Below are 14459 nucleotides of genomic sequence, written 5' to 3'. Positions count from 1 at the left end.
GGGATCCTCAGGTTGTCCAGATTTCATCTGACTATATTATGACAGAAGGTGAGAAAGTTAACAGAGTTCTGACATAAAATGTAAGTAAATATTGTAGCCTGTTCCAAATGAATGTGAACTTTCTGATGTTCTTTCTTTTAAGTAAAAAAGAAATCGACCAAGAAATTTATATCCAAATACCATTTGGTTGAGTCTTTCAGTGTACTCCAGGAACGAATACTGAACCTGGGGGGACATCTGCATCAAGTTACTACGTTGTTGAATATATTTGCAATCAGTCTCTGCTGTCTCTCTCTGGGATCTACCCAGTGAGCACAGAGGCCAGACAGAAAATTAAAAGATCTGAGAAGACCAACCTACCGCCCCATGTCACTTATTAGATTTTAGTGGGGGTATGGGCTGAATTATGTCCCCCAAATTCATATGATGAAATTCTAACACTCAGTAACCATATCAGAATGCAATTTATAATTTGGATAAAATGACTTTAAAAGAGAGAGCTAAAGTAAAAGTAAGGGTCTTTGGGTGGTTGGCTCTAGTTCAGTATGAATGGTGTCCTAGTAGCAAGAAGAGATTAAAACAGGGACGTGTCAGCACCAGAAGAGAGACTATGTGAGGCCACGGTGAGAGGCCATCTGCAGGCCAGCTAGAGAAAGCCTCGAGAAAAACTCACACCTGTGATACGCATAATCATTGAACCTTCAGTTTTGAGACATGAGATAAATGAATTTCTGTTGCTTAAGATTGTCGAGCTGTAGTATTTTGTTATGGCATTCCTAGAAAACTAAACATAAGTCATGTATCCTAGTCTTTGCCATTACTCTCGTTGGTTAAGTGCTACTAAGATTTACTATTTGGTTAGAGAGGGGATCATTTCAGAGATTTCTATTTGGTGTTCATCAGGGAGATGCTTATTCCACAGGCCAATACAGCAATGTGGGATTTAAGCAAATTGTCAATATATGCAATTCTAGCTTACACACTCAGGGACGGGGGGAATGACTCCAGGGAGATCCCTGAACCCATTAGTTCACTATGCACCAGTCTTATATTGCACCCTTTCCATATTACCTTGCCTGGCTAATCTCTGACTCTAACTGCAGGCCAAGTATGAGCTTTGGGAGATTAAAGTATCAAAGTTAAATCAGAATCTTTGTAGTATCTGAAAATATACAAATAGTATGGTGGGAAGTCACCTGAGCAAATGACCATAGGTCCCTTTCAGAGAAGGACTTCCTATGATAGTTTATATTTTCTAGTTTACTATCAATGTGTTCCATCCAGGGACTCCTCATCCCATCCCCTTCATCCCATACGTGTTGGATCTGAAAATGGGCTTAAGACAGGAATTGAATGGAGAATTTTGACTTTTTATAGAGGTGGTAGCAGTTAGTCCCCTTCTCCTAGCTTCTTGCCTCTTCCCTTGGGGTGGACTCCTGTTAGCTGCTTGCTCTATGCCATTTCCCCCCGACTTCTAGTAGTCACACTTATCTTCATTGCAGTGACTGTCCTAGCTTCTTGGTGTGTCACACTCCCATTACTAGGCTTGCACCACTTTGGTGGCCTTACCATTTCTGAGAATATTAATCATTCCATCTCTGTGAACGTCTCCTCCTGTTGGCTCAGGTCCTTAGAGGGGTGCTACTCAATAGTGGTGGTGCTGCCAGACCTATCACAGCAAATTCCAAAAAGCTTTGTGAATTGTGTGTTCACTAGAGCTCCCCAGTGGTTTATCTGGGCTTACATATATTTCCATTCTAGCATTCCCAGTTACATCAGTCTCTTTATTCTTCAACTTTCACCACATTGGATATATTTTTCCCTGGGTTTCTAAAAGCTACTGTAGTAGGTGGGTTGCCACATTCAGTACTTGACAAGTTCCCCTTAAAATGTTCCCAGGTCAGTGAGTTCCCGTTTATTCCAGTCTTACATACCATGACCGTTGATATGATATTCTCACAATCCAATCCATTCTTACTCCATCACACCCTACTAGACCATGCTAGCTCATTCTTTTAGCTCTTTCAGTAATAATGTTTTTTCCCCCAATTGTCAGGCCCAGTATCTCTTCAGTAGTATTATGTTGGGATTTAACCTTTGCCATCAGGAGAACAGATGAACAAATCTTTCTGAACATCTGCTGACTTCTCAGGCAGAGTACCGTACAGTCTTTAATAACAATGTGTCACCTGACCATGCTCTGAAGGCAAAACATCTTCAGAGCATCCCTGTGAGCATTTTCTTCTTATGTTCTAGAATCCCAGGAATTCCTGTCCTCAGCCTTGACCTTAAAGTAACAGACCTGATTTGGCTGAGCGTTTATGTGACATGTAAATGTCTCTGGAACTCTGAATCTGTCAGCTTGTCAGCTTGTTGGGTTATCATGACTGTTTTTCTACTGGAAAAAAAGGGATATTTAGTCTTTAACTGTCAACATCTGTCATCGACATGAATTCAACATAAGAATAATTGTTCAATTCCACTGTCCTTGAGGTCATGGTCTCTCTTAGAACTTTCAAATGCTTGAAATATTGTCCCTAATGCACAGTTATCTCATTTTACTCAGGAACATGAAACTTCTTTAGCAACTTGGCCTCCACTTTTCTCTTGAGACTATCAGTGACCACTCACTCCTCTGAATGCCATCTTCTTGCCTGCCCGATGGAGAGTAAACCAATCTCAAATCCCTATCCTGTTGCCCATGTTCTTAGATCTTTTAAGAAAAATGGAAAGAAAAAATGGGATTGCATATACAAGGGACCCAGGTATACAAGAACAATAAAAACAGCATCACTGATACTATATTGAATTAGAGAAATATAGAGAATACCAAAGTATAGATCCTTTTAGGATTACAAAAATAAAGTCTCGGCTTTATTTAAAAAGATTTGCTGATGAGGATATGCTAACGTTTTAAGCTAAATATTTGAAAATATGCAAAAATTCATAAATTTAACCCTTTCACATCTATTTATGTCCTAGTGGCTTCTTCTCTGTGTTCTTCTTTTGACTCTCATTAAAGCAGGAATGTACAAAGCACTGCCTGAAACATGAATTAATATTCTCAAAATTTAATTTGATCTCATTAACTGATCTGTCTTCCCCAGATGCCATCAATGAAAGTTATTTAACTGGAGGATCCCCCTTCTCCCAGAGCCTTAATTCTCTCTTCTTCAATTAAAGACATTTCGGAGAGATTGTTTTCCCTGCATGCCTCCTGCTTTCTCTGAAGGGAAGTTTGTGGTTCCTTCCTTAACAACGGTGTTCTTTAATTAGACATAGTAGCAGAAATCTAGGATGTTGGGGTAGAAAACAACATCTTTTTCTGATTTTCACATTTATATAGATAAACACTTCTCCCTTCTTTGCTTTGATCACTTGATTCTGGGAGGCAGAGGACATGATCACTGTCATGTCCTCAGATGTTCCCTGCTCCCTGTTTAAAGACTCCAGCATCACCCATGAGGTGTCCAAGATGAACCCTGTGCCGGCACAAATTCATCTAAATTCAAAAGAACGGAGTTTCTAAGCTGAGAAGTTGATTTATTTTGGTTCAGGTATCTGCCTGGCAACAAATGAAAGGTTTGAGTCCATAAATGAGTTGAAATAAACACTGTTTTGCAAAAAGGTAAAAATTAGGAATTTGACGAACTCATGGAAGTATCTTTCATGTTTTTCACAATTAAGTGTTGCTGAAGATTGCTTGTGCTCATTAATTTATTTGGGGGTTATCTTGTTATTTTAGAAAGTTAATATAGGGTCAGATTAAATTCCTGGAGTATCAACTCGACTCTCCAGGAATGCATTGTAATGGGGTGCAGTGGCGCATGCCTGTAATTCCAGCTGCTCCTAAGGCAGGGGGACCACAAGTTCAAGACCAGCCTGAGGAATTTAGTGAGATCTTGTCTTAATGTAAAATAAAAAAGGACTGGAAATGAGGTAGAGCACTTCCCTACTGTATGTGAGGCCATAGGTTCAATCCCCAGTCCTTAAAAAAAGGAAAAAAAAAAAAAAAAAATTGTATTTAATTAAAAAGTCTCAAAAGATCAACAAAGAATAAGTCATTGGATTCAACATAGCTGCATAAAGGCTGAATTCACAAATTTTTGCATATTTTTGCAATGATATTTAGCATGAAATGTTTGTCTTACAGCCATGACAAATGTTTTAAATAGGACCACAGTTTGCCTTTTAACTGAAAATTGATCTATACATTGATGTCCTCCCCTCTTTCTAATCCAAAGTGGGATCATTAATATTCATGATTTTTTTATTAAGTGGGGTGAGAAATGAAAGAGGAAAACTAAACAAAATGCAACCAGAAATAATGCAAAATGAACCTAATATTCAATTTAAGTATAAATGTTTCCAGTATCAGTGTTTCCTTCAGGATTATTGAGCAGTTTTAACCATAGCTAATTTAATAGCTTTTAAAAATCTCTCCAAGCATTAAACCATGTTCATGTGAACACAAACACACACACACACACACACACACACACACACACACACACACACAATTTCCTTGGCACATAGGTAGCAGCAAATTGCATTTAAACCATCTAGTACTTTTCTCAGTTCTGTCTGGCATAAGCAAGTTGAAAATAATCTCAACGGGCTCTTGGTAGGCACTCAACTCAGCTCATGTGAAGTACAAGTGCCAAGCTCTCTTCATAAGTAACGGAACAGCCGTCAGAGTTGCAGAGCCATGCTCATTAGTAAATATTTACAACAGGAAGGAAGAAGTAGGTTGAAATCCAGCAAGTAGCTTAATTAGAAGATAATTAAGAAAGCTCCTAATGTACATGCAATTTCCACACCTTAAGGGTTTTATTCTTGTAGATTTTATTTTATTTTTTGCAAACAATATGACAGTATTCTACATCTAAGTGCTATTTAAGGAACAATATGGGGGAGGGTCCAGAAACAAGCAAAGAGATGAGCTACCCAGGTTCGCACATTCTTTCATTTCCAAAAGTTTGTATTTTAAAACTTGCCAGGCACTTTGAGCTATAGAATTGTAATTCATGGTTACATAATTTTGAACAGAGGAAAAGAATATAAGCAGTAATTTTAGAAAGGGTATCCATGTTTCTTATTTAGTTAGTAACTGACTTAGAAATTTAAAGTATCTCATTAATTAGTAAAATAATTATCTGTTTAGAAAAAATACTTAAATTCAGCATAAACCATTATGTAAGTAATTAAAATTTATTTAGAATATTTTAAAAATGATTTTGTCTTAGTAAAGGAAACTGTGTTGTTTGTTACTTCTGTTTTTCTGTGGTTAGCTTCAGCCACCTCTGTAATCAAACAAGTCCATTATCATAGCTTCAGTTGAGATTTTCCAATAATAGTCTTTTAAAATTCCAAATAGCAAATATAATACCTTCCCTGGATGGAAACCTGTTTTGATCCTAACTATGTATTTTGACCTACATGAATAAATTCTTGATATCAAGATTTTATTATAAAGTTTCCCCACCCCCAGGGACTTCCTAAGATCACTTCAATACATGAAATCTCAAGTTGTCAAGTCTGAAAATACAAGTTTCCGGTATATTTCTTATATTCAAGAAATTCTCAAAAATTCCCATAGAATTAGTCCATTGACATTTGAACTTTGTTGTAAAGTATTATTTATATTCATTAAATTTCTCCTTATTAATACTCCAGTTTTCACAAGGACTCATGACCATAATTCTACTTTCTGCTTTAATATGGGAACACACACATATGTTAACAATTAAAGCTACAAGTTTGAAACCTTTGTGTGGGTTTATATATTCATGAAAATAATTTTTCAAATACAGAACAGCTTCAGTGTTCATCAGCAAATAATTATAGAACGAGCAGAAAAATATTGGCAAATAAATTTCCTTATCCGTTTTGGTCACAACTCTGTGGCCCTTGGGACTGCTGTTTCAGTCCTAACGTGAGGATGCTCAATGTGCTGGGCATGAAGAAAACTATTTAAATGATTCCATACCATACAGAAGGGACACAGGTCCCTTTCCTGGACCTGTGGTACTAACTCCACTTGGAAATTGCTGAAGGTTTTTAGAACAGCTGCTTCAGTTTTATTACTTTGCTATGGAAGATGCTTAACCCCGTGCTCTTTGCCTTCCTTTCACACGTCTTCCTTGTGGACTAATGAGCCACTAATGGTGGGAATAGAAAGCTGTGCTCTTCTTAGGAAATTATTTCCAAACTAAATTTTCAAGCAGCCCTAAAAGGATCCTTTTGCCTTTAAGGGATATCTACCCTCATCTCTTCCTTCCTCCCTTGCTTTCCTCTTTTTTTTTTTTTTTTAACTTCTCTTTTTTTTTCCAATCTCTTCCCTTTCTCCCTTCTCTCTTTCCTCTCTTGCTCACTGTTTCCATAATACCTTAGTGAAAAACTAATTTTATGAAGGGTTCAAAAACCTAACACCTGAGACTCACATATAGGAGGCAGTAAAAATTTAACATGACATTTAAATATGACATTTTATGACTTTAAGGACTGTGTGGAATTGAGTTCAGAGTGATTTAACACGGAGAGGCATGGAGCTCCATAAAGGCATTGTAGTCTTGTCCTCTATTAAAAAAAAACATTCTTAATCTGTTTTCTTTGCAGAAAGTTACCTGACAGAAATGCATCATTCTCCTGGTCGATGCAGCAGAGTTGTCATTCACTTGGATCTTAAAAGCAGGTTATATGGCTTTCTGAACTAGAATGCACACGTGTTTATAAGAACGCAAATGACCCCAAAGTACATGAAAGGGGACAGTCCTCCGAAGATGGAGCTAAGAACAAAGGATGAGTGATCAGCCAGGGCTCAGAAGACTTGTTTTCCCTTTGCCTCCCTCAAGTAGGACCCAGGGCCAGCTGTCAGGCACCTGCTGTCTGAGGATGCTTTAGGGAACCTCCATATGCTGTCTGGGGTCATTTCAAAGAAAGCAGTCTGTATGGGCCAAAGAACCGCACACTGCTGGGACTCCTGTTTTCCTTCTTCACCGTGGAAACGGGACCTTGTAACCTCCCTTGAGACCCTTGCAGTTCATCTCCTCAAGGCTGCAGAGAGGTGACTTCCTGCTACTGTCCTCTTCACCAAGCTCCAGTGCTGGATCAGGGGCTTCTGTTGGGGACTTGGGATTATGGATCAAGCTTGGTCCGGGAACTGAGACCCTTTTCTTAATGAGGGGGCTGGAGGCGGACAGTCAGCTAGTGACCTAATGGGAGCCTTATTTGTTTTCTTGACTAGGCTCTGAAAGGCAGATCTCATGGGTAAGCCTACGCTGCCTTACTAAGTCTCTGAACTTCTGGAAGGACACACACACCAACCATTTATCTGTATATCCTCACGCCTGTCATTTTCAAAGTTATTATTCTTTAGTCAATTTTCTTCAAACTGAGAGAGTGAATTTATCATCCCTGAGTAAAATGGGGCCTATAGATAGTCTGTGATGGGTTGACATAGCATTTAAATTTTATTTTGAACAAATAATTAACATTTGGGAAATTTTGGAGAATATTCTTACTTTGCTGGCAAAAAAAAAAAAAAAAAAAATCCGAAAATCACTGAGCCATCCACAGTCCCAAAAAGTATCAGTGAAGAGCACCCTTCCCCTTTCCAGCAGAGGGTGGGTAGTTTATAAATCTGCCCTGGTTCAGAGACCCCAGTGATAACACACAGTCATTCTCACAATACAGCAGTCTGCACGGCCTGTAGGTATTTGGATATGTCATGCCTGAAATTAACGTATATGAAACAAATGAGAAATTTAAGCATAGAGGACATAAGAATCGTATTTACTTTCTGACTACCTCTGAATGGTGATTAAAATGGAATTCCCATGTGAAGACGGATTGATTTTCACTAAGGCACTTGTACTAACTGTATCTATGAAGTTAATTTAATTCTTAAATGTTGTGACAAATTATTCAGAGGTTCATTATTCTTAAGCAGCTCCTGAATAGAAAATGTTCTTATTTGAGTTTCCTAATCAGATAATTTCTGAAAGAGAAATTTTTAATATGTTCTGTTTTGTATCTGAATTCTTCTAGTTTGAATTTTCTAGTCCTGTAAAATTCCATTAGATTTTCATGCCTCAAATTGGAATAATGAGATTTTTCTTTTCCAAATTTTACTGCATCCCAATAGACTAAATATATGTATTGGTAATACCCTTTTATGTGAGTATGAAATCATAGGTAACTTATTATAGAATCAAATGGTATGTAATTTATTATGTATGGATTTTATTTCATATTTTATTTATGGTGACTTTGAAAGTGCTTATTACAAATGAAATGGCATACCCTTACATGACATCTCTTATTTGAATAAGTAGTTTTCCAAATGTCATAAAATGTGTAATAGTGTGTTTTTGATGGCAGTAGTTTTACAGTGTGACTACCACAAAGCAGAGGAAGTAATGCTGAAAGGAAATATTTCCAATTAAATAATAAGGTATTTGTAAAAAAGTTGTGATAAAAATATAGAACCAGAGGATGCTTCATTTTTAAAATGGGTGTTGCAACCATTTGTTCATTAGGAACTTCTCCAAATTTCTTTCTCAATTCTCTAGGTAAATCTTTCAAATATCCTACTGGCTTAAGGAAAAAACACATTATATTCTAGTTGAGTTCATCATAGAAGATAGGCTAAATACAAGTAAGTACTTACATCAAAACACAAATGTCATCCAAATGTTTTGTAATACTCGGCTTTTAAATGACCGGGTTCCAAAGTATTGGATTTATAGCTATTATGTTATATTTGCTAATATTTCATACAACTCTCCTCTGAACTCTGAATTGGTAATTGGCTCTATTACTTCAATGAGAAAGACCCCAAGTTCTCCACTGTAGCGCCTGTCCTCTGTTTCCATTTCTCCCTGTCTGTTCAACACTAGCATTACCCTCCAGCCTGGATGACAGCAGAGCAGACTTGTGCTAACAGCCAGTTTTCTTGGATGGGAGGTTCATGCTACTCGGAAACCAGTCTGTCAATGGCTCTCTCAAAAGACATGAGCATGCTATTGATCTGGTTTTTCTTCATGTTATCAATCGGTTTCTCGATTTGACTTGACTTTCAGTGAATCAGTTAAAAGCATGCTGCTGAGGCATGAGAATTCAGTGTCACTTTCCAGTGCTGTATCCCTCTGATGATATTCGGCTGCATGTAAGATACAGTTTGGCTGTCAGTCTTTAGCACACAACTGACACCTTAAAATGATCCATAATCTGTTATAGGACCACTCATGTGAGAGCTTCTACATAGACATTGCTGGCTGTTGAGATGTCACTGTCAATACAGGTATCTAGCAATAAGTTGTCCTGGGATTTATGGGACAAGATCCAAACCAGAACACCTGCAGAAAACAAATAAATTATAAAACATTGATTAAAATAAGTATCATAATTATCAGCAGAAGTGCCTCTTCCAAAGATATAGCTTATAAATAGGTTACTGAGAATACGTGATAAAAACGCAATCTAATCTGTAAATCAGATTTGAAATATAGAGGAAGTGGTGTTCCAATTAGGATTTATGTATATTAATTATGATATATGAGTATACTCTTCTATAAGATGTGGTGGGATAAATGAAACTTATTTTCTATCTTTTCTAGGAATAATCTTAGGAGATATAAAGTATTTTTAGAGATTCCTGTGACTACGTATTTAAAATCAACCTAATAATTTTCTGAGTTAGTTCATATAATGGAAAGGTAGAGCTTAATGTTGTAAGATTAAGGGGATATTGGGTGTATTTCATGGGTAATGTCGAGTTCTTGGTGTCATTTTACCAGGGGATCAAGTGACCAGGGTTGCTAAAGTCCACAGGACTGCCAAGTTTCCTGAAAAATAAACTTTAAAATTCCCTGTAAATACAAGCAATTGGATTAAAAACTGTTTTATAAAATTCATAACATAACGCAAGCTATGGTAATTTATAAATAAAAATTAAGAATAATGGGTAGAAATGTTCTTATGTATTTAACACTCAGACAGTGCATAAGAAAAATCTGTATGTCACTTTTTCTCTATCAAGAATTGTGCCATGACTGGCTAATTTCACATCTCTGACCAAGAAATAAGGGTAGTGATGCTCTTACCACTCACAGTTCCACGTGTTCTCAGAACGTGCACGTGTTCACACCACATCAATCTTGCCTTTGAAGATCCTTAATATGAAGTACATAGGGCTGCAAACATCTTACTCAATTTAGTGGATAAAATCATATTCTTCCTTCTAAAACAGATCTGCCCAAGCCCTAATTCTTGGTACTTACAAGCCACAGTGAATGAGATTATGTATGGTAAATATACACTGCAGGTAAAATCGAGTTAAAATGGAATCATACTGGATTAGGGTGTGCCCTAATCTACTGACCCATAGCCATAAAGGGAGAAAATCTAGACACAGAAAGGTAAGAACTTCCCATGAAGATGGAGGCAGAGATTGAATTGATGTGTTAACAACTGAGGTATACCAAGTATCATCAGTAACTGCCAGAAGCTAGGACAGAAGGCTTTAGCAAATTCTCCCTCAGAGCTTCCAACACTTTCAAACTTCTAGCTTCCAGTAGAGTGGGAGAACAAATTCATGATGTTTTTAGCCACTCAGCTTTTGATAATTTGTTATGGCAGCACTAGGAATCTTATACAGTCTTGATGCCACATCACCTAATATATCCTCCCTTGAACTCTGGCTTTCAGTGATTCTTTCAGAAGTTATTACTGTGTTTTATTGATGATGAGCACAAATATTGATCTTAGCAAAAATGTGGAGGACACTGAGAATGATCACTCATTTCTTGGTTGTATTAAAATTTAGCATTCACAATTTTGTACTATGAATTTAGAACAGCACTTCTTACAACCATGTCTTCTCTTGAACACTTTAGACCAGAAGCATTGTTTGTCTGCAGGGGGTCTCTTTCAATACTATTTGCACCCCTGCCTTCTCTTTCTGTGTGGAAGATAAGAAAAGAGCATATAGGTGGAGCTTGAAAAGGAATCCAATTTGTGAAAGAATGTCTGTCTCTCTTTGGGCATGGATTAAGCTCTACCCAGGAGAGCACATCACTACATCAATTGTAGGCAGTTGAAGACATCAATGGGAAGGATCTTCTAGTGTTGCAGAGAAATGATCTTAAAATCCCTTTTAGGAAGTATATATGATCATCCCTGGGAGCATTGAAAGCTACAGACAAAAATTTGTATTTTTGAAAAAATAAACAAAATTGATAAACCCTTAGCCACACTAACAAAGAGAAAGAGAGAGAAAACTCAAATTAGTAAAATTCATGATGAAAAAGGAAATATCATGACAGACACTATTGAAATACAAAACATAATTAGAAGCTATTTTGAAGATCCAACAAAATAGAAAATCTCAAAGACAATGTCAAATTTCTTAAGATATATGATCCACCCAAACTGAATCAGGAGGACATGCACAATTTAAACAAATCAATTTCAAGCAATAGAAGACACCATCAAAAGTCTACCAACCAAGAAAAGCTCAGGACCAGATGGATTCTCAACTGAGTTTTACAAGACCTTCAAAGAAGAACTAATAACATGACTCCTCAAAGTATTCCATGAAATAGAAAAGGAGTGAACCCTTCCAAACTCTTCTGTGAAGCTAGTATCCTGATATGAAAGATAGATGAAGACACACCAAGGAAAGAAAACTTCAGACCAATATCCCTGATGAACATAGATGCAAAACTTCTTAACAAAATTCTGGCAAATCACATACAAAAACATATTATAAAAATAGTGCACTATGATCAAGTGGGATTTATCCCAGAGATGCAAGGTTGGTTCAACATCTAGAAATCAATAAACATAATTCATCACATCAATAGACTTAAAGTTAAGAATCATATGATCATTTCAATAAATACAGAAAAAGCATTTGATAAAATACAGCACCCCTTCATGCTCAAAACAGAAGAAAATATAGGAATAGTAGGAACTTATCTCAACATTGTGAAAGCTATCTCTCCATGCTAAACCCAAAGCCAACATCATTTTAAATGGAGAAAAAAATGAAAGCATTTCCTCTAAAAACTGGAATAAGACAGGGATACCTTCTTTCACCACTTTTATTCAACATTATCCTTGAGACTCTAGCCCGAGCAATTAGACAGATCAAAGAAATTAAAGAGATACGAATAGGAAAAGAAGAACTCAAACTCTCACTATTTGCCAATGACATGATTCTATATTTAGATGATCAAAAAATTTCTACCAGAAAACTTCTAGAACTAATAAATGAATTTAGCAAAGTAGCAGAATATAAAATCACCACCCATAAATCTAATGCACTTCTATTCATAAGTGATGAATCTTCTGAAAGAGAAATTAGGAAAACTACCCAATTCACAATAGCCTAAAAAAAAAATAAGATATTGGGACTCAATCTAAGAAAAGAAGTGAAAGGCCTCTACAATGAAAACTACAGAACAATAATGAAAGAAATTAAAGAGGACCTTAGAAGATGGAAAGATCCCCAATGTTCTTGAATAGACAGAATTAATATTGTCAAAATGGCCATACCACCAAAAGTGCTATACAGATTCAATGCAATTCCAATTAAAATCCTAATGACGTACATTATAGAAATAGAGAAAGCAATCACAAAATTCATTTGGAAAAATAAGAGACCCAGAATAGCCAAAGCAATCCTTATCTGGAAAAGTGAAGCAGTAGGTTTCATAACACCAGAACTTAAACTATACTACAGACCATTGATAACAAAAAAGGCATGGTATTGGCACCAAAATAGACAGGAAGATCAATGGCACAGAACAGAATACACAGAGACAAACCCACATAAATACAGTTTTCTCATACTGGACAAAGGTGCCAAAAACATACAATGGAGAAAAGATCGCCTGTTCAACAAATGGTGCTGGGAAAACTGGAAATACATATGCAGCAAAATGAAATTAAAGCCCTATCTCTCAACCTGCACAAAACTCAACTCAAAATGGATCAAGGATCTAGGAATTAGACCAGAGACACTACACTAAACAAAAGAAAAAGTCAGCTTAGAATCAGACTTCCGTAACAAGACTCCCAAAGTGAGAGAAATAAAAATAAGAATCAATAACTGGGAGGGATTCAAACTAAAAAGCTTTTTCTTAGCAAAGGAAACAATCAATAATTTGAAGGGAAAGAGCCTACAGAGTGGGAGAAAATCTTTACCATATGCACTTCAGATAGAGTACTAATCTCCAGAATTTATAAAGAATTCAAAAATCTTAACACCAAAAATAAAAACAACCCAATCAATAATTGGGCTAAGGAACAGAGCAGACACTTCACAAAAGAAGATATATGATCAATCAACAAGTATATGCAGAAATGTTCATCATCCCTAGTAATTAGAGAAATGCAAATCAAAACTACCCTAAGATTCCATCTCGCCCCAATTAGAATGGTGATTATCAAGAATACAAGCAACAATAGGTGTTTGTGAGGATGTGGGGGAAAAGGTACACTCATACATTGCTGGTGGGATTGCAAAGGGTGCAGTCACTCTGGAAAGCAGTATGGAGATTCCTCAGAAAGCTTGGAATGGAACCACCATTTGACCCAGTTATCCCACTCCTCAGTTTATACTCATAGGACTTAAAATCAGCATGCTACAATAACACAGCCACATCAATGTTTATAGCAGCTCAATTCACAATAGTTAGATTGTGGAACCAATCTAGATGCCCTTCAATAAAGATGAATGGACAAAGAAACTGGTATATATACACAATGGAATATTACTCAGCCATAGAGAAGAAGAAAATTATGGTATTTGCTAGTAAGTGGATGGAGTTGGAAAATATCATGCTAAGTGAAATAAGTCAATCCCCAAAAACCAAAGGCTGAATGTTTCCTCTGATAAATGCTTGCTGATACATAATGGGTGGGGGCAGAGAGCGTAAGGGAAGAATAGAGGAACTTTAGATGTGTAGAGGGAAATGAGGGAAGAGGAGGGAGCAGGGGGAAGTAAAGATGGTGGACTGAGACAGATGCCATCACCCTGTGTGCATGTATGATTACACGAATGGTGTGAATCTACATTGTGTACAACCAGAGAAACGAAAAGTACTCCATTTGTGTGCAATAAATCAAAATGCATTCTACTGTTATGTATAACTAAATAGAACAAACAATTAAAAAAATAAAAAAGAATTTGTAATAGATGTGAGAGGATGTTCCCAATTCCAAAATCAATGACTGCACAGGATAAAACATGAGCTTGTTCATATGGTGCTATAGTCAGAAAGTGGCCCCATACCTTTGGGAAAGAAATGATGAAGAGAAAAAAAGCAAGGACATTGTCCATTGTGAGGTGGTCATGCCCAAATTTATGTGTCAGCAATTTTCTTGTGGTTCAATCTTTCATGTCTTCACCAAATAACATGCAGCCTATGTGTGTGACCTGATCACAGGTT

The sequence above is a fragment of the Sciurus vulgaris genome, assembly GCF_902686455.1.
Source record: "Sciurus vulgaris genome assembly, chromosome: 9".
Classification (NCBI taxonomy): Eukaryota; Metazoa; Chordata; class Mammalia; order Rodentia; family Sciuridae; genus Sciurus; species Sciurus vulgaris.
This window is presented reverse-complemented; position numbering follows the sequence as displayed.